General features: G+C 40.0%; 1 protein-coding gene across 2 annotated transcripts in view; it reads left to right on the plus strand.

The window, feature by feature from the left end:
• Positions 1-19,152: 19,152 nt before the first annotated feature.
• The window catches only part of si:dkey-172j4.3 (diacylglycerol kinase delta), a 72,356-nt gene continuing 71,691 nt past the window's right edge, over positions 19,153-19,817 (plus strand). Inside the window, exon 1 of one of the 2 annotated variants that reach the window (XM_065950969.1) lies at positions 19,153-19,367. The gene's annotated coding sequence lies outside the window, so the exon portion shown is untranslated. The remainder of the gene's footprint in view (positions 19,368-19,817) is intronic. The other variant, XM_065950971.1, reaches the window with a different exon arrangement.

The following is a 19,817-nucleotide window of genomic DNA, read 5'->3' on the forward strand; positions in this document are numbered from 1 at the left end:
TGAATGTGATGTGAAAGGATTAAAATATAATTTAGTTTCCATCATCATGACTTTAAACCAAATATCTTACCACTAAGTACGGAACAAAATACTGTCACCCAATCCTATGTGACGCTTTGAAAGTCTAAAACTGCTGCATCATCATTTAGATTTATTGACCGGGAGTTGTGACGTATTTTGACGCTGAACTTGTCAAACCTTCTGGGATTTCTGCATCATTTGCCAGAGTGTGACTTGTTTACCTTTGTTTCCTTGTCGTTCACCGGGTCTTAAAGAGAAGCTGTTTGAGTTTTTCAATCCCAAACTGAAATCACCAGAAGGAGCTGTAGCCTTTTTTCACAAGCAAAGAGAGAAAGCATGAATTATTCAGTGAGAAGCTGTAGGATTAAGAGGAGGACACTGACTTTTTACCGTCCAAATCCCCGCAGCAGTGTCAGGACGTGTGATTCGGTAGTTAGCGATGTGCTCGGGGGAGCTATAACTCTGCTTTGATTAAAGGTCTCAGTGAAAGGTCAAGAGGGAGAGCGAGCAAATTGATGGACTACACAGAGCCTCTGGTTGATAGAAATAGATATACTAATACTACTACTACTACTACTACTACTACTACTACTACTACTACTACTACTAATACTACTAATACTACTACTGATACTAATACTACTTCTTATACTACTAATACTTCTACTACTACTTATACTACTAATACTACTACTGATACTACTACTAATACTACTTATACTACTTATACTACTACTGATACTACTTATACTACTAATACTACTTATACTACTAATACTACTACTACTACTACTACTACTACTTATACTACTAATACTACTACTACTACTACTTATACTACTAATACTACTACTGATACTACTTATACTACTAATACTACTTATACTACTAATGCTACTACTGATACTACTTATACTACTTATACTACTGATACTACTACTAATACTACTTATACTACTACTGATACTACTTATACTACTTATACTACTAATACTAATACTACTACTACTAATACTACTTATACTACTAATACTACTAGTGATACTACTTATACTACTTATACTACTAATACTACTTATAATACTACTACTACTACTTATACTACTAATACTACTACTAATACTACTCATAATACTATTAATACTTCTGCCTCTAAGTTGTAACTATGACAACTAGAGGTCGCTGCCTAACAAAACACATCGATGCTGCTTGTGTAGATTTCTTGTGTCACATGGTAAGACGTTGACTCTGGTCATCTTATCCTGCCTTCTTATCTCCATCTGTCCATTAATACCAACATGCCCTCCAGTCATGGCTTTCATTATTTTTCTGCGTCCAACTGTACTCGTCCATTTCTTTGTCACAGCAGTAGGACACAGACAGTCATTTCAGTCACTGATTGCCCTCCAGCTCGTCTGGATGGAGCTCGGGGGGGCTTCTGTAACCAGATGCCGGCCAGCTGTTCTGGCTCTTGTCTGGTCCAGTCGGTTAACAGATGGCCCCTCACCTCTGAACCTCTGTGCATTGTCCTCATCTTTCCCTCTTGTTTGGCTGGAAAACCCATCAGTCCATCAGTCCATCAGTCCAGTGGTGTTTTTTTCGCCTGTCTTTGCTCACATGCTGAAAATCAGATCAGATACTTTTCACACCTGAGGCTGATTTGGTATTCTCATGTGGGCAAACGGGACTTTCACACAATTTGGCAGTAAAAAGGATTTCCCAATAAAGTGTCACTGTCGCCTAATCCAAGCCTACTACAGCGTGATGGGCTGGAACTTGTTGCCTTTACATATGCACTTAAAGATTTCCTTCAGAAGTTAGAAACAGTGCATGACTGTTTTTTTTTTTCAAAATTTGTATGAACTCATTCCTTTCCTATGCACCATTCTTATGTCAAAGATGTGTTAGCCACTTAAATGTGAGGGGAATAAGTCCCTTTATTTGTGAGATCAATGACTTAATTCATCTTCAAAATCGTACAAAGTCTGAAGCACAACGCATAGGAAAAATTGCCATAAATGTAATGAAGCCGTGTAATTCAATGCTGTGATTCATAAATGTTTAATGTCAGAGAAAAAGCTAAGGGGAAGGACAAAGAGGACAAAACCCACACGTGTCATTAACGTAAGATTTAAATGTTCTTTTTTAACGAATATGACGTCCATGTAAATTTGACGTTGTCTGTAGGCCCCTGGGATATGCACAGTTTGAGTCATTACTGATACACTTTCTGTCAATCTCACCGGGGGAGAATGACACCAGAGGAAAGCAATGAGTGCTATGACCATTAACACACACACACACACACACACACGATGCACAGCTTCGTTTTGTCGAGGGATTTTAGAGTGTGACGTCAGAAAGAGGTCAGCGAGCAGAAATAACCTCATGTAAAATCTGACATACTGTATCACACTCGTACACACACGCCCTCTTGCCTGGAGGTACGACTATTTCAGTTAGCTCCTGTTGAGACAAGTGGCAAGATAGTGTGTGTGTGTGTGTGTGTGTGTGTGTGTGTGTGTGTGTGTGTGTGTGTGTGTGTGTGTGTGTGTGTGTGTGTGTGTGTGTGTGTGTGTGTGTGTATGTCTCTCCTGGTGTGAGTGATGTGTCTGAAGGCATATCCTGCAGAGAGCTGTGGTGCTGTTTTGTCGCCAGCCGAGACAAACCCTACAGAGAGCGTGTGTGTGTGTGTGTGTTTGTATGTGTGTGTTTGTGTGTGTAATGCTGACAGAGGCAGAAACACAAAGAATGAGATATAGGAGTGAGTTATTTTGAACAATATCGCTCGCAGGACGGAGAGAGAGGGGATAAACCAGAAGGGCAGGAATAAAAAGTGACACAGAGACATAAAGAGAGATAAATAAAGGATGAGCGAGGCATCATACAATAACGCCCCTCGGAAAATACAATAAAGTCAATACAACACCTATAAATAAAAGATGGAGACTCACTCACCTCTCACGGACAGCAGACTGGAGCATCATAACTGCAAGGATAAATCCCAGTGCAAGGAAATTTTGATAACTCAACACTGATGACGGCCGGAAAACATGCTAATCAAAAGCTAACGCGCTAACTCAACACCGATGACGGACGGAAAACATGCTAATCAAAGGCTAACGCGCTAACTCAACACCGATGACGGACGGAAAACATGCTAATCAAAGGCTAACGCGCTAACTCAACACCGATGACGGACGGAAAACATGCTAATCAAAGGCTAATGCGCTAACTCAACACGACGACGGACGGAAAACATGCTAATCAAAGGCTAACGCGCCAACTCAACACTGATGACGGACGGAAAACATGCTAATCAAAAGCTAACGCGCTAACTCCACACCGATGACGGACGGAAAACATGCTAATCAAAGGCTAACGCGCCAACTCAACACCGATGACGGACGAAAAACATGCTAATCAAAAGCTAACGCGCTAACTCAACACGATGACGGACGGAAAACATGCTAATCAAAAGCTAACGCGCTAACTCCACACCGATGACGGACGGAAAACATGCTAATCAAAGGCTAACGCGCCAACTCAACACCGATGACGGACGAAAAACATGCTAATCAAAAGCTAACGCGCTAACTCAACACGATGACGGACGGAAAACATGCTAATCAAAAGCTAACGCGCTAACTCAACACCGATGACGGATGGAAAACATGCTAATCAAAGGCTAACGCGCTAACTCAACACCGATGACAGACGGAAAACATGCTAATCAAAAGCTAACACAACACACGTCACGCGGACATGATGTCGGCGTTAACAACACTCCATGGATGTAAGTCAATCTTCCTTTATGACTCTGGACGTTATCTTGGTTCTGTGTGTGAGCATGCTAAGTGGCTCATTAGTGCACTCACTTAACTAGCTTATGGCTAGGTTTGACATATTTGATGTTAATTGACACTTTAGTCTCCTTTCCCAAAAATTACTTGACCTTAAATTTGAGTAAAAAGAGACAATAGACATTTATGGAGACATGGACAAATGCAGCTTTTAATGTTCTGTTTTTTGTACTTAGCTAGCTAACGAGCTAATCGGTGACAAAGATGAACGTACAGTCTATGATTTGTAATGTTTAAATTAAGCCACTCTTTGGCATTATTTGACTGATGATACATTTTACCACTCATCATTTGTTCTTCAATTTGTATTTAAGAAAGTAAAAGGAAGTCAGAGAGCAGTGAAAATTGTGAAATGGGCAGTGGTGTGTGTGTAGGTGTGTGTGTGTGCTTGTATGGTTTAGTGACAGAAACAGTGATGCAACCAGATAGTCTGTTGTCACTGTGAGCAGCTGTGGGTCAGGACCCCACTGTGCCACACCACTGCTGCTTGACACAAACCACACACACACACACACACACACACACACACACACACACACACACACACACACACACACACACACACACACACTAACACAGCCGTCAGTCCATATTACTGTTAGCACTGGCGTCTTAGGAGCCACTCTGAGTTGTCAGATAAAAATAGCACACTCTCCTTATTCATAGAATGAACAAGTTTGACGCTGATTAAAGAGGGCAGCGTGAGTGTGTCAGTGTGTGTGATCGTCAGTGTGTGTGTGTTAGTCTATGTATTTCCTCATAATCAAAGTTATTTGTCAATTGCCATACATGTTTCTAACCTGGATGGAGCGAGCTAAGGATGTCCAAACTGCTTGGTCCTAATGGCTAATTCTGTAGGACTTAGACGGTTGGTCTGACACAGCCAGCAAATTTAAGATGAAACCAAAAGAGCCAGAGGTGTATCCAGAGGGGCGGCCAGGGGTGGCAAGGGCCCCCCTGTGAAATTATGGGCAGGCCCCAGGTGCCGACCAACGAAACGCCTTGAAAATGAAAGGAAACGCCACATACTCACAGACACAAAGCCAAAACAACGTGTGGAAACACACTTTATTATATAATGTAGACTTTTTTTTTTTATCTTTGTTTGAATATTACAAATTTTACAAAAGATACATCTCTCTTTAAAGAAAGCAAGGTACAATGCAAATCATTTGTCTGATTTAATCAATTCTATTCCGCACCATTCGTTATGTCCTGTGGCGAGCTGTTCATTTGACTTGTCACCCCCAGCCTGAGTCAGTATTGACCGGCGACAATTCTCTTCAATCAATTGATCCTGCTGTTTCCTGTTAATCAATTAGCCTGGTATGTAAACACCTATTTATTTAGTCCTTGATCCCTGAGGGTTCACTCGTACTGTATCGGTATTTTAGAATTAAAGGGCACTTGTAAAGATGGACTTACCCTTTAAAGGCTTTATATGCGATTTTCCACACTTAAATGTAATAGAAATCAAGTATAGCCTCTGAAAATAACTGTGAGTCATGACTGTCTACAATGGGTGTAACATCCAAGTCCCACTGTCTGTGATGTTTTCCGAGTTTTCCGAGTCCTATCTTCAGTTTGTTTACATCGCCCGGACAGCTGGCTGACTCCTCCCCTCGCATATAAAAGTTGTTTAATTGAGGGACTAGAGAAAAAAAGAATAACATACTGTACTCACTGCTTAACTGTGTTTCTAGATCACGCTCATTTCAGGTAAATTTACATGCAGTGTGAAGATACGAGCAGAATAAAGATCGCTAGCATTAGTATGCTAACACAACAATGCACCACAAGTTGTTTTGGTTTCATGCTGGTGCTCAAGGGCGACATCTGCTGGATCAAATAATCGCATTTAATCACAGTCATCCAATATATCAAAAAATATTCAATCAATACATAAAAGTGTTTCACATCCCAACTATTAAACTTTGACCCTGTTTTGTTCCATCTCCCTATTCAACTGTTTAGTCGGCAGTGTGTATTAGTTTGTGTGTATCTGAAGGTGTGATTTTTACAGTTTTGCTACTGTAGTTTGTGTCTCCCACACTAGCACCTCACAGCACATAAAAATCAAAACAGTTTGCTTTATGTAACACGCCAGCTGTTCCTGCAGTGAACTCCGTGCATGAGCGTTTGTTGTTTTTGCTTTAATTAGCAACTTTCTCCCTCTGCTAATTGGTGTGTGGAGCGTGGACGTACATGCGACAGTAACACATACACACAACCTACATAGACACCACACTGTGCATGATTACATAACACAGATTCATCAAGCATACGGTACTGCACAGCACACCTACTGCTGTGCTTCGATGGTTGTATAATACTTAACACAAGTGAGTTTCATTCTAAACATGACCTTTTAAACGCACTATGGAATCTGGCTCTTATAAACAACTGTTTTCATAAATCTAAGGATTTCAGTATCCTATAATAGTATCAATCTTTAATCAATTAAAGGCAGGGTTGGTCATTTTTTTCGAAAAACTAGCATGATTTTGAAAGTAGCATTCCCTCAGTGCTCCGTCTGCACCCGCCCCTCACAAACATGCACAAGGGCCATTTGCTCAAGAAGTGGACCTCAGCTCACCTCTTGCATCATGTAGAAACTCCTCTGTCTCATGTCTCATTCAGCAGGAAGTAAACTCAGATTAAACTCCATCATCGGTGATGGGCTTTGAGTATGGGCTAGTGCACGCACTAAATGATACTTAAACCCACCCAATATTGCATAAACCACCTTGAAAAGCTCAACCCAAATCAGATCAATGGAACTCTAAACACAAGGACGCCAGAAGATCAAGACATGCTTATATGTCTGGTTTCCTGGCCAGGTCCTCCAAGCTGGAACTTTCTAATTATGATTTGCCTAAAGTAGAACCAACCCAAATTGAAACCAAAATGAGCAACAGTCCAAAAGCAGACAAAGCTATGAAGATGTTTGGAGAAAGGGTGTTAATAGTTTGAGGGTAGAAGATAATTTATGCATAAGCTACCTCTATTTTTTCAAGTTATACTCCCAATGGGGGGCCTAGTTTACATAATTATCCAGGAAAACTCAATATTTGGTGAACAAATAGGTTTAATGATTTGCTGTACATTTTAATAACAGAGGCATGTCAATGGGAGTATGGATTGCAGACATGAAATGGAAACATAATGGATCCCTAAGGAACTTTTTTTCCAATGAAATCGACCACAATAAGTCATTGAACCAATCATTGATCTTAAATGACACCATTTGTGGTTTTTAATTGCGTTAGACCAGTGTTTCCAAACTGTTTTTCCTTGTATCCCATCCTACTTTATCTTAAACAAACTGAGCCCCTCAAGGACCCACATGGAGATAAGTGATACATTTTTGTCAAAAATTTGCTTAATTTTCCTTGTATTGTAGAAGAGTAAATGCTGTTGAACAATCAGACAGAGACTATCGCTTGTGAATCGAGGATCTGTTTATTTCTCTCGGAGCAGTTCCTTTATAGCATCCCAATCATCCTTTTATGGGCAATCATCACAGTGGGCAATTACAACATGTGTGCTATATAAAGACCATTTCCTAGAAGTTTCTTGGCCGGACAACTGGTCTTTTACCAGGAAAGGGTGGGAAAAATGTGTGTGCGTGTATCAGAACATTTCCTTATGACTTGGCCAAATTCAGAGGTGAGATACTTTTTGGTTTGTGCCTGTTGCTGTCTAGATTGTGTGTTTCTGTTATGATTCAACCTTTCAAACTACGACAGTATTCATTGTAAAAACTGCTACTGTATAGATCTCCACGCGTGTTATTACCTAAAGACCTTTGTATTAACTATCCAGTAAGTGTTTTGTCACCATTTTAGTTAATATGTGCAAATCTAATCTGGAGACAAAGACTTGCACCCACTCTGAAATCCCCAGGTTTGGAACCAATGTTTTAAACTGACAAACATTTTACTATCTGTTCTCTATGGACAGAACAACATATAAGGTTGATGGCTTTCAAACAACACTTTAAATAAAGTTTTCTGATCTGAATCTGCCATGGAGGCTTTGGTTGCCATTAAGACAGGCTAAGACTCTAAAACACTTGATTGTATTTTGATTTAATCAAAGTAAAGGGTTTTGATGGTATCACGTAAAATAGACATCACTTGGTTTTGGTCAAGGAATGATCATGGACATGTTAAAAATATTTTTTTCTTTTCTTTTCTGGTCAGGTGGGGAATCTTATAGCAACCTTATTCAAAGCAGTTCTGAAAGAGTTGTCATTTTCGTCTCACTGAGAACCACATTATGGCTTTTTTTAGTTTCACAGAGGATATATCCCACAGGAGTACTAAAGTGGTCCAGTGATGGATGACATGATCTTTAATTTCAATCCATGCATTAGAAGAGGATTCACTCAAGTGACCTTGCACACGATGCTTCAGGGAGGCTGTTCAGTCTTCATTAGCCTGTCTGTGTTCCCCGGAGTGAGAACAGAGAGAAGAATGTCACATTATTATTAACCCGACAGCATTTAGTGAATACAAATCATTATTCTGTGTGTCAGTGTGGTTCTATGATCTGATCTGGGGAATTTCACTTCTTGTACAACATTGTATGCAGTCATCTAACAATAAGGGAAGGAGTCTGCTTTTCATTTTGTTTTGTCTAGAACTGTTCAGCCAATTGACTTCACATTGGGGGGGACATATTGATAACATCCCAAGGGACAGCTCTGTTAAGATTTTGCAATTTGGCTTGATGGTGGCGCTATAGCCATGGACTGTACGTTCTTACCTGTTACCTCTTGACTGCAAGTTTCCAAACATTAATTTCTCAATTTTTGTCTGTACAGATGAATTTATCCACATACGCCACACCCATTTGGGTCTAGATTGAGACCCACCATATTAAATATTGTCCGCATCTTTTATTTTTATTTTTTAAACTGCTTCAACAAATTTTAAGCAACTGTCACCAAATTTGTTAGGTATCATCTCTGGACATAGTGGAGACATAACCCCAATTTCCGTACGGTTGATTCATGTAGTTTTGTTAAAATTCTCTCTTAAAGGTAAAACAATTGCTTTGGGCCAGGGTTTCATTGCAAAAAAAAACATATCTATTTAAGTTCTACCACATTTGGTGGAAATTAAGGAACATAACATCTGAGTGACCTTGTCAAATTTGGCGCAATTTGGTTAATTGGCACATCATGTAATCATAGAGGAAGTCCTAGGCTATCTGACTACATGTATGACTGTACTTCACTCACCTTGAGAATCATTTGTCCAATAGACTTCAAATTTGGCAGGTGTTTTGCAAGCAACCTAAGGGAGAGCATTGCCAAGTATGAATTTGATCTGAAGAGCGTTTCCCAAATCAGAACACCGCTCTTGCCAACATTGGAAGAAGCCCTTTCTTGAGTCAAGCGACGGGCCCTCTCTAAGTATACAAGATATCCAAGAGAACACTTTCTCAAAATTCTTTAGTTCCCAAAAAACTCAAGAATATAATAATAATAATAATAACAACTTTATTTGTAAAAACAAGGGATTTCACAAAATGCTTGAAGGCAAAAGCATAAGAATATAATGAAGCATAAGAAACCAACAGCCAAAAATACACCACAACAACAGAGCAACCCACGGATGAAACACCCAACCAACAACAACAGAACCCCAACAGTAAAAGAACCCAAACAACCACCCCGACCAACAACAAAACCCCAACAGTAAAAGAACCCAAACAACCACCCCGAACAAACAACAGAACCCAAACATCATCAGCAACATAATAGCTCATAACAACCCAGGCAACGCAGGAACCCAATATGAAGTCAAACAGTTTAGTCTCACACACTATTATTATTGGTATTCAACACCTTTGTTAAGACTCGTTGTTATTTTCTATGCAGGAATTGTCTGGTAGCTGATTGATTAATGGATGACACATCTGATTGATTGCTTCTTGGATAAATGTCAGCTTGAAAGCCAGCAGCTAACCAACACTGTCCCGACGTTATTAGACCATGAAGTGAGCCAGAGATATTTACAATAGAACTGAGATAGAACAGATCCATTCATTTGACCTCAACAATAATGGAGTTAAAACACTGTAAACAGGACAGCTAGCATAAAGCATGAGCAGTTGAAGCATGTGGGAGTTAGCAGGAGATGTTGAGCAGATTGCGCCAACTGAAATGCCAACAATGAGTAAAGAGGCCTGACAATGTAATGATGCTTCATAGTGAACACAGTTAGTCATGGAAATTGTTTGTTTTTTATTCACTGCTGCTGGTGTTGCTCTGCACTTTGTATTTCCTTGTGGTAAATACACCATACTGTGGCACAGATAAAAACAATGCATCGCATCAACTGGTAAGGTAATCTCCCACTGGAGGTTTAATAAACCTCAACAACTCTTTGAGGTTAACACCTCTGTGCTTATCTTGCCACCCCTGTGAGAGCTACTCCTGTTCCCTGGCAGAAAGAACCACAACAACACTCTGATTATGTTGAAGCTAATCGTTTTCTGTTTTTTTAGCTTCCATTAATATCATTAAAGTGTTGGGATTTTATGCAAAACATGTTAACTCAGGCTTAGTTTATTAGCACAGTTACAGTACACTCTGCACACTTTGTATGTCCTTTTTCAACACAGTATTGTAAGTTGTCCAATGAGCCCACGTAGCATCATGGGTTTGAAACCTGTTCCTCTGCTTTGAGGTCTCCAAAGTCTCAGAGGAATTCAGTCTCTGAGCAGGCTCCTGAACATATACTGTTGCAATGATAATGCCTACACTTAACAAGGGCAAAGTTTCAGATCATGAGATAAATGTATGTTGGAACATTCCCAGGCTAAGTCTGCAAAGGGCGCTAAATGGCTTGTTCTGCAAATTATAACGATAGTTCCCCAAAACCAAGACCACTAAAAAACTGTTGTATGCACCTTTAACTTTGGTAAAAATCGTGCATATTTGTAGAACTGAGTCAACAAAGGTGTTCTTAACTTGTATTTTACGCTGGTACAATTCCCTGCTCTTGCTAACTACGTCTGGAAACAATGCTGCTGCTTCTTACTGCAACAAGTATTGTGATACAGGATGGAGTTTGATGAGTGTGATTCCAGCAGCAGTGACAGACGCACACACACTGATGGTGGGTGTGTTTTCATACACCCTGCTCACAGCGTGTAGCTTCATTAGCGGCTCTGTGTTTGCGCCGCGTGTGTTCAGAACTGCTTGTGAAAAAGCTAACAGGATGTATCGCTGTGCTCTTTGAGGTTACCACCTGTTTCGCTCACTCCATCTCGTGTTCTCATGGAAACCAATATGTTGAAGAGTCCGGGCTAATCGTGTACGCACAATGGCCTCTTTGTTTTTTCCACTTGTGTGAGTTATTTCGGTCTCTCTCTCTCTCTGGCATGTTTTTTGCTCAATGTCTTAAACTTTTTCCTCCTGTAGTTCACCTGTGACATTCAGAGCTCTGAAAGTTTGACGTGCTGTCTGACACTTGTGGCACTTCAAAGTGAGGCTGATGCATTAGTATAGACTTCAAGTTGATGACTCAAATGTTCCTGATCTATGTATTCCACAGAGTATTTATAGCTTCAATAGATCTCACGGGTGCGGAGGCACTCACTTTTTCTCTGCCTCTTTATATTCTGCCTCTTTTTCTCTGTCTTTTTTTTCTTTCTCTTGCTTTTTTCCACAGATTTCATCCTTCATGCTTTCTTTTCCCCACCCATTTCTGTCCTCTTTCCTCCTCCATCAAGAGGATGTTCTATCACTTTAGTACCTCTTTCTGTTTTCTTTCTTTGAAACCATTTTACCATTCAGTGTAATTTTGTTTATCCGCCGTTTAATCCACTCACTAAAGCAGCTAATGTGAAACGTTCAAAGATGTTGTTTTTCAAGTTGTAATGTTCAATTCAAGGACAAAACATGATAACATGGCAACAGTGCTCAATACTGAAGAGAATAGCCCTTAGTAAAAACAAGATAAAAGGAAGAATATACATATACCACCAATCAGTGTTGAAAAATGAAGCCAATGCAGAAGTTCAAAATCCTGCAGTTCGCCAAGTGTCCACTAGAGGCTGCCTGCAGAAGAGATGTTAGTCACATACACATTCAAAAAAAGCAGGAAAGAAAATGTTTGCAGTCTGGTTCAAAAACATTTAGCTCATGTCTCTCTCAGCACACTCGTGTACGTGAGGTGTGAAGTTTTTAATGAGTCATCTTTTTTTAATTTCTTAAGTTACTCTTAATAAGGTGCGCAGTTGACCTGATTGGTCAGAAGGCTTAATTTCATCCTATTGTCTGTCTATAAGAAACCTTCTGGACTTGTGTAATTATCTGTATACAAAAACAATGTGTTAGCGTTATTTCATCTATAAGCTTGCACATTTTCTGACTCAAATTGTTCAAATTCATGCAAGTAGTGCTTTGACATCCAGTTTTAAGTCTTTAAATTGGAGAATTTGTCATGCAAAACCTTCAAATAATTCATTGTAATTGAAAATTTAAACATTTTATTCTTGCAAAGCTCAAAACAGACATACATTTTTTGTACTTGTGGTTGTGAATTTTGGGGATGAATTGTATTTTGAGGTTGATTTCAAGTAAATCCCTAATTTTCATGTCTCAACACTGAAAAACAACTTCTCTGTTTTTCCCTAAATCCTACAGACTCACCTGTGTGTCTCTCTCTCTCTCTGACCTCTCACCCCCCCCATTGAAACCTCTTTATCCCCTCCTCTCCTCTCTCTCTCGTCTGCTTCTCCTCATCCCCTCCTCTCGTAGCGAGCCTCATTAGCGAGAGCAGCGATTACCCCGGTCTCTCTCTGATCAAAGGTCGAGATCGCAGACTACACTCAATAATTGATGCTTTTTAACAGCTTATCATTTTGAGTCCACCGCCGCTTATCGGGGCCTCCAATAACTGCCTTTTCCTTTTCGTTCTGCCTTTTTTCACTGCACATTTCCACGGCATCCTGAGTCTCTTCCTGCACACTTCAAGGTTCAATTTTCTACATCATTTTTTAAATGGAGGTATAAATCACTAGGTGGCAGCATAGTTACACACGGTGCATACATTGACAAGAGCAGCGGGGCTGGTATACAAATGAACTGCACAGACTGAATCATGAAGGATTCTAATTGCATAAAAAACTGCAGGATTGAGTGAAACAAGCGTCTTCCCAGATCAGTGTAGATGCGGAACAACTGCTGCACCATTCATCTCTTCATTTATCTCCAATTCCCCCAATTATCCGATCAATAAGCCCCCAGTCGACTCTGGGTAGGTCGAACGAATGGGTTGCCCTGACCCCATTTTAAAAAGCATGCCGGCTCTCTGCACGGGTCTGTTAACCCTCAATGTCTCCAGGGTTAACAAGGACGCCAATTCCAAAACAATTAAAGGCCAATTAAAATCTCATTCAGTCTATCCTTTAGCCATTGCAATTCAGAAGCCGTTTATTTTGTCTTCTTTTAATCAGTTCTGAGTCACAAATGTCACAGTCGATTCTTGTAACCTTGCAGTTTTAACCGCCTGCAGGATGGATAAATAATCTGTCGGGTATTATTTGGGACAGCGTGCAGTGAAAAGATTCAGTCTGATGATTAAAAGTGTAAAGCCTCATGGTTATTTAGTCAAAACCATTTCAAGATCCCAACATCGGAGCAACAATATCTGCTTATTTAGTAGACAAAATGGCCAAAAGACAGAACAATGAAGGAGAAAACTGCCAAATTACAACCCTATGTTTTACCACGTTGATTAAACTAAACCTTTATTGGGGCACCAGTTGCCTAGTGGTTAGTGCACACCCCCAATGCCCGTAGGCAATAGTCCTTCAAGCAGGCAGCCTGGGTTTAAATCCTACCTGTGGTTCCTTTCCCGCATGTCTTTCCCCACTCTCTCTCTCTCTCTATGCCATTTCTGAAAATCGACTGTCCTTTCTCTGAATAAAAAGCCCACAAATAAACCTGAAAAGAACAACATATGTAAGCCATTTTGAGATCTAATTATGAGAGTAGATATCTTCTTATTTGGCAGAGGAAATAGCCAACAAACAGAACATTTTAAAAGGGAATTTGGCAAAGTGAAACTCCAATGTTGGTTAAACTGAAAACTGTTTTTTACGTCCAATTATTTGCTTATTATGCTAAAACAGTTCCCAAAAATCTGACAATATTAGAGTAAAAGTAAAACCTTCCATTTTATCTTATTTGTTCAGCTTTAAACCTTTTTTGTGTAAACTATTTTAACCTCTCAATATTGCAGGAAAAAAATATTGACTTTTGTTGCAAGAGTGCCTAAAATGAGCTTGAAAGTAAGAGAAAATTATGCAAGAAAAACATTAAATTTTCCATGTTTGTGCCTTTGTGAATTTTGTTAACTCTTAGTCAGACTTTATGGATATTAGAGTCCAAATACTTGTCTTTCATATGAGACCAGAATCAGGTATGTAAACACAAGGGTTTAAAGGTCAGTACTGAGTATGTCGTTTTAAAGGTTATAAGCACACAGGGGAATGTTTGCGAACAAAACAGGTACACATTGTTATTTAAAAAAGAAACTCTGAATACTTTCAATTTTTTAGGAGTCAAACAAAATATGCCCCATGTGTCACTATCATTACAAAGAGAGATGCTTTATGTAATGGTTGTGTAAATGTAAGGTTATTTTTCAGCCACAGAAATAGCTGCAAACAGACAGATCTGTGAATACTCTTTAAATGACTCATGTTATTATATTGGTGTGTCGGCTTATTTTCAGATCTGATGTAACATCTCTTGTGTGGTTTCAGCGTGTGTGGAGGTGTCTGTGTAGGAGCCGGGTTCAGCTGTAGGTGGTGAGAAAATGAATGACAGCCGGATTAAAACTGGGATTCAGGCATTTCCCATCAGAGATTTGTGTCACTGCGTTTGTCTCATTAACACCAGAAACAGACGTCCCTGAGGACGATGATTATGCGGGTGAACATTTGGGCAAACACGCAGATGTTCTTTTCTTTTCTGCTTTCTTTTCGAGTTGGATGAAAAAGTATGAAATCACTTTAATGTCCGTATGATTAGATATAAAGGTACTGCTTAAGTACTGATACTCTTGGAGGAATAACAATGATAACAAGAGACCTAGAAACAAGAGATATGTAAAAAAAAAAAATCATATTCATAAAAAAAGTTTCAAATTTTGGGAAATGCACTCATTCACTCTCCTGGGGGCAATTTGCCGAGAAGTTTGATACCACACAATCATATATGTGCCTTAAGCTCAAAGCAGGAGCCAGTAGCTTATTAGCTAGTTAGCATAGCATAACACAGCATGCAACAGAAAACGAAGAGCTTGGCTCTGTACGAAGATAACTTAGTCAACCTGTAAACACATCTCAATTTTAATGTTATATTTCTACTTTTAATTGTACCAACCCGTAGCCATTACTCTCTTGGAATCTCCACTGGTTACATGGCCTCTGCTGAAAGCAAAGATTAAGCCCGACATGTTACCTTCGCAAATACAAAATGACATTTTTTAGATTGCAGTTTTATTACAGATAAAACAAACAACAGTAATTAACCCTGAAATGTGCCAGAAAGTAGAGTTTTCAACCTTTTTACGAAGCCAAGCTAGATGTTTGTCCTCTTTCTTCGCTATGCTAAGCTAGCTAGCACTGCTGTATGTTTACCATTGAGACATGAGAGTGTAAAAGACCTTCGTATCCAACTTGAGGCAAGAAAGCAAATAAGCATACAAGTTGCTGACTTTGTCAACTTCAGAAATTAGGAATCCTAGATTGGGGAGTAAATCCTGCCATGAGGGATTAGTCTCCACTCAGACATATTCATAGTATGACTGCACGCACCAAACCATGATGTTATGGGACAAATAAAAAAACTTGTTGCACCATTGTTTGCAATTAAGCAAGTTAGCAAACCAGTAGTTGTTTTAGCCAACTTTGGTTTGGGCCAAGCTAGCCATTTCTCCATGTGCTGAGTCGCAGCTACGCAAATTAGCTAGCAAGCGGACAGTGGTAGCTTCACTTCGACCACACATAATGTACAGAGCTTATTTGTGGTTTCCTAAAATAGACCAATAAATGTAAATTTGGTCATTGATGTGGCACGCAGTATTAAATAGTAAAATTACGAAAATGTAATGAGTGCAACCAAAAGCTTAAAAATAGAAGCGTACCAATATCGCTATGACTGATACTGTTTCATCAGCAGAACTAAAGAATATTTTTCCTTCAACACGCAGCAGTAATGAGTGTGTACATACAAAGTAGGAGAAATTTCTGCAGTGTGCTGCACATTAATAAAGAGATAAATATGGAGGTAGGAGGATGGAGTGTGAAAGATTAGTACAGGGCGCGCGACAGGATGTTGAGATTGCATGATGGAAATGACGGTGTGTTTATTCGCCCTCAGTTTGATACGTAACACACAGACGTTAATTATCTCTTTGTCGTCTGTTTCTTTTTTCTTTTTTTTTGCTGCAGCTTTGATTGCCGCTCCCGCTGCGCACGGCTTGGATGGGGAAGACAGGAAATCTGACAACCTGTAAGCAGCTCCCTGGGAGAGCTGTGAGGAGGTTTGTGACAAGAGGGGGATGAATAGAGAGGCAGCTCTACCTCTTATTTCTGCCTCTTTCTTCCCCAGTTTGACAAACACAGCGATGTTTTTCCGCTCTTTTTTTGGGGGGGCCAAAGGAATGAAAGAAAAAAACACCACAAGCACCTGATTAACCTTTTGAAAACCGCCTTACAAGTAAATAACGTACATAAAATAAATACGTCAAGTCTTTCACCTTTTTCTGTCATTGGAGCTGAATCAATCAAATGTGAAGAGGCCAACCTTCACTTTTGAATCCATTATAAAAACAAGTGTTAGCTGCAGTCGAACATGTGATGTTTTTTTTTTTTTTTTTTTTTTTTTTTTACAAAGCGTACTCTGTTCAGATTTATTTTTGTCCTTGGTCATCTCTCTCCCTCCCTCTTGCTCCATCCTTTTAGCCCTTCCTACTCGCCGTTGTCAAGGGCAACCGGAGAAAAAGAGCAGAATACAGTATCAGTATCACCTGATCGACGGGGGAATCCAGCAGGTGTGTGTGCATGCCCTGTTGCCGTGCTTGTGGGGACTACACACACACACACACACACACACACACACACACACACACACACACACACTAACGCAGACTCGGTGTAAATGAAGTGACTGTTGGCAGGCTCACAGTTAATTCAGCATGAATATTTAATCAACTGTAAACAGATTACTACTTCACTGAGCGATGCCAGTGCGTGTGCTGTGTCAGTGTGCATATCTGTGTTCGTCCGCCCTTGTGTCTGTGTCGCCCTCTCTCTCTCTCTCCCTCTCTCTCTCTCTCTCTCCCTCTCTCATGGAGCTTTATCTCTCGCTGTTCCAAAAATGAAAAGGAGATCGGAATTGAGAACAAATAAACCTGAAGGTCAAGATCCAACCAAGTGTGCAGACTCATAAAAGTGGATTGGGTTAGCATGTCTGGACAGAAGTTTGAAGTTAAACCCAAGTGTTAGAGTCCCCTCCATCTCCATCCTACATCATGCAAACTCTGAGCCATTAAAAGCTATCAGATTTAAATACACCTACTCCCAAGTGTTTTCCTTAAGCTAGTTTTTTACATACAAATGTTTTTGTTGCTGTGTTATCTCTTTAAACAAATGTACCCGTCACCCTCGCTCACAGGTAGTGGGTGTTAATGTTTAGGACGTAACCACCAACTAATTTGTGAGTTTGTCTGAAGCCTAGCGGTTCAAAATCCAATTGCATTAAAGCATTATTAAAGCATTATTAGCCTGCTAGGCTCGGTAGTTTTAGCTCCAACGTCCATATTCATACACAGTTTATCGAAATATATTTGAAGATGTTTTGGCCCAATTTTAAGTAACGTGTAATGTGTGTAATAGTGACACATGAGCGAGAATCAGAAATAATTTTATTCATCTTGGTTGTTGACAAAGACGCCAAAGACGCCAAGAAGCTCTTAAAGCCGCCCCATATTAGATAAATCGTTGTTTGACCCGACCAGAAACAGGTCGCATTTAAACATCTGAGACAGAAGCATGCGATTTGGTGCTCATTTCCATAAATCCAGAGAACATGCTGCAGCTTTCATATAACGTCCAATCAGTGACTGATTAATCACATCAGGAGGAGAGATAATCAATACAGTGAGACAATAGATTCTGAAAATAGTCATGTTGTAAGGGTATTCGTTCAGTTCATTCTTTTAAAGGCTTTATATGTGATTTTTTGATCCAGCAGATGTCGCCCTTGAGCACCAGCATGAAACCAAAACAAACTCGCGCTGCATTGTTGTGTTAGCATGCTAATGCTAGCGATCTTTATTATGCTGGTATCTTCACACTGCATGTAAATTTACCTGAAATGAGCGTGATCTAGAAACACAGTTAAGCAGTGCGTACAGTATGTTATTCTTCTTTTCTCTAGTCCCTCAATTAAACAACTTTTATACTCGAGGGGAGGAGTCAGCCGGCCGTCTAGGCGATGTAAACAAACAGAAGATAGGACTTGGAAAACTCTGAAAGCATCACAGACAGTGGGTGTTACACCCATTGTAGACAGTCATGACTCACAGAGTTATTTTCAGAGGATAGACTTGATTTCTATTACATTTAAGTGTGAAAAATCACATATAAAGCCCTTAAGTCCAAAGAATGACTTTCAAAATCGGGGACTGGGAATATTGTCCATTTTGTTATTTGTTTAATAGACAGTATGTTCATTTTTTTTTTTTTACTGTTCAAATAAATAAATACTAAATACTTAATAACCATACTGTAGTTTATATAAAAATGATATATACCTTGTCACTTACAGTAGGCTATGAGATGGAGACAATCTGCAGTTAGTGTTTCAAGTAAAAGCAACATTAATGTGATATAAATCGATTCTTACTTTTTGAATCAATGCTGAACAGTGCTGTAATTCTACACCGAGCTGTTGTTAAGTGCTCTGATGCTGTGAAGTGCTCAAATTTTACTGAAAGTTGTCGAAACTTTACCCTAATTTACCCACTCAACAGTTTGTATTTTGCATCTTGTCCTGTTTTCGAGCTCTCTCTTATTGCGCGCATGCGTGTGTGCAGGCGACTCCACACGGCCGCTTTCAAATCTCTCTCGCTCTCTCTCTCTCTGTCATCCCCCCCCCCCCTTCTCTCTCTCTCTCTCTCTCTCTCTCTCCTCGCCCCCCCTGCTCCCTCCTCTTCCTCCTCCACCTCCCTCCTCCTCCTCTTCCTCCTACCTGATTCAGATCCGCTCCGACGCTATGCGTATGACCGCGTCTCTCTCTGCAAGCCGAGCACCACCGGCGAGACAGAACGCCGGCTGAAACCAGCGACCCAAAGCCGGGCAAACAGGAGCGGGAGACGCCGCTGCTGATTCAACCTCCGGCAGGGGGAGAGAAGGAGAAGGAGGAAGAAGACATCACCGGGCGTTAAGGTAAATAATAATAATCACATTTGTTCCGACACATGAGAGCGCGGAGTGCGTTTATCTGTGCAGAGGAGGAGAAGTGAGTGGCCGTCAAGGTTTTCACTGATGGACATTTTTTTTTGCGTAAAATTGAATATTGATATTTATTTGCGTCCACCGAGAGAGCGCCCACGTTAGAGAAGGACGACAGCCTGTTGTGCATCCGGTTTTATCTAATATTTTTTATTATTATTTACAGCCGGAAGCCACAAAAAAAAAAAACGTGAAACACATTTAAAACACATGCGAGGTGTGTCTGCTTTTTTTTTTTTTTGCTAAAGTTTGCTACCAGGAATAAGATGAAATGCAGACAGGTTTTTGAATAACGTGTCCACATCGTATTCAAGGAAACGCACACACACTTCTGCACACACACTCGTCACATATGGCCACTTTTCTTCATGTCATAATACCTCT

This window comes from Labrus bergylta, chromosome 22, assembly GCF_963930695.1.
Source record: "Labrus bergylta chromosome 22, fLabBer1.1, whole genome shotgun sequence".
In the NCBI taxonomy this organism is placed as follows: domain Eukaryota; kingdom Metazoa; phylum Chordata; class Actinopteri; order Labriformes; family Labridae; genus Labrus; species Labrus bergylta.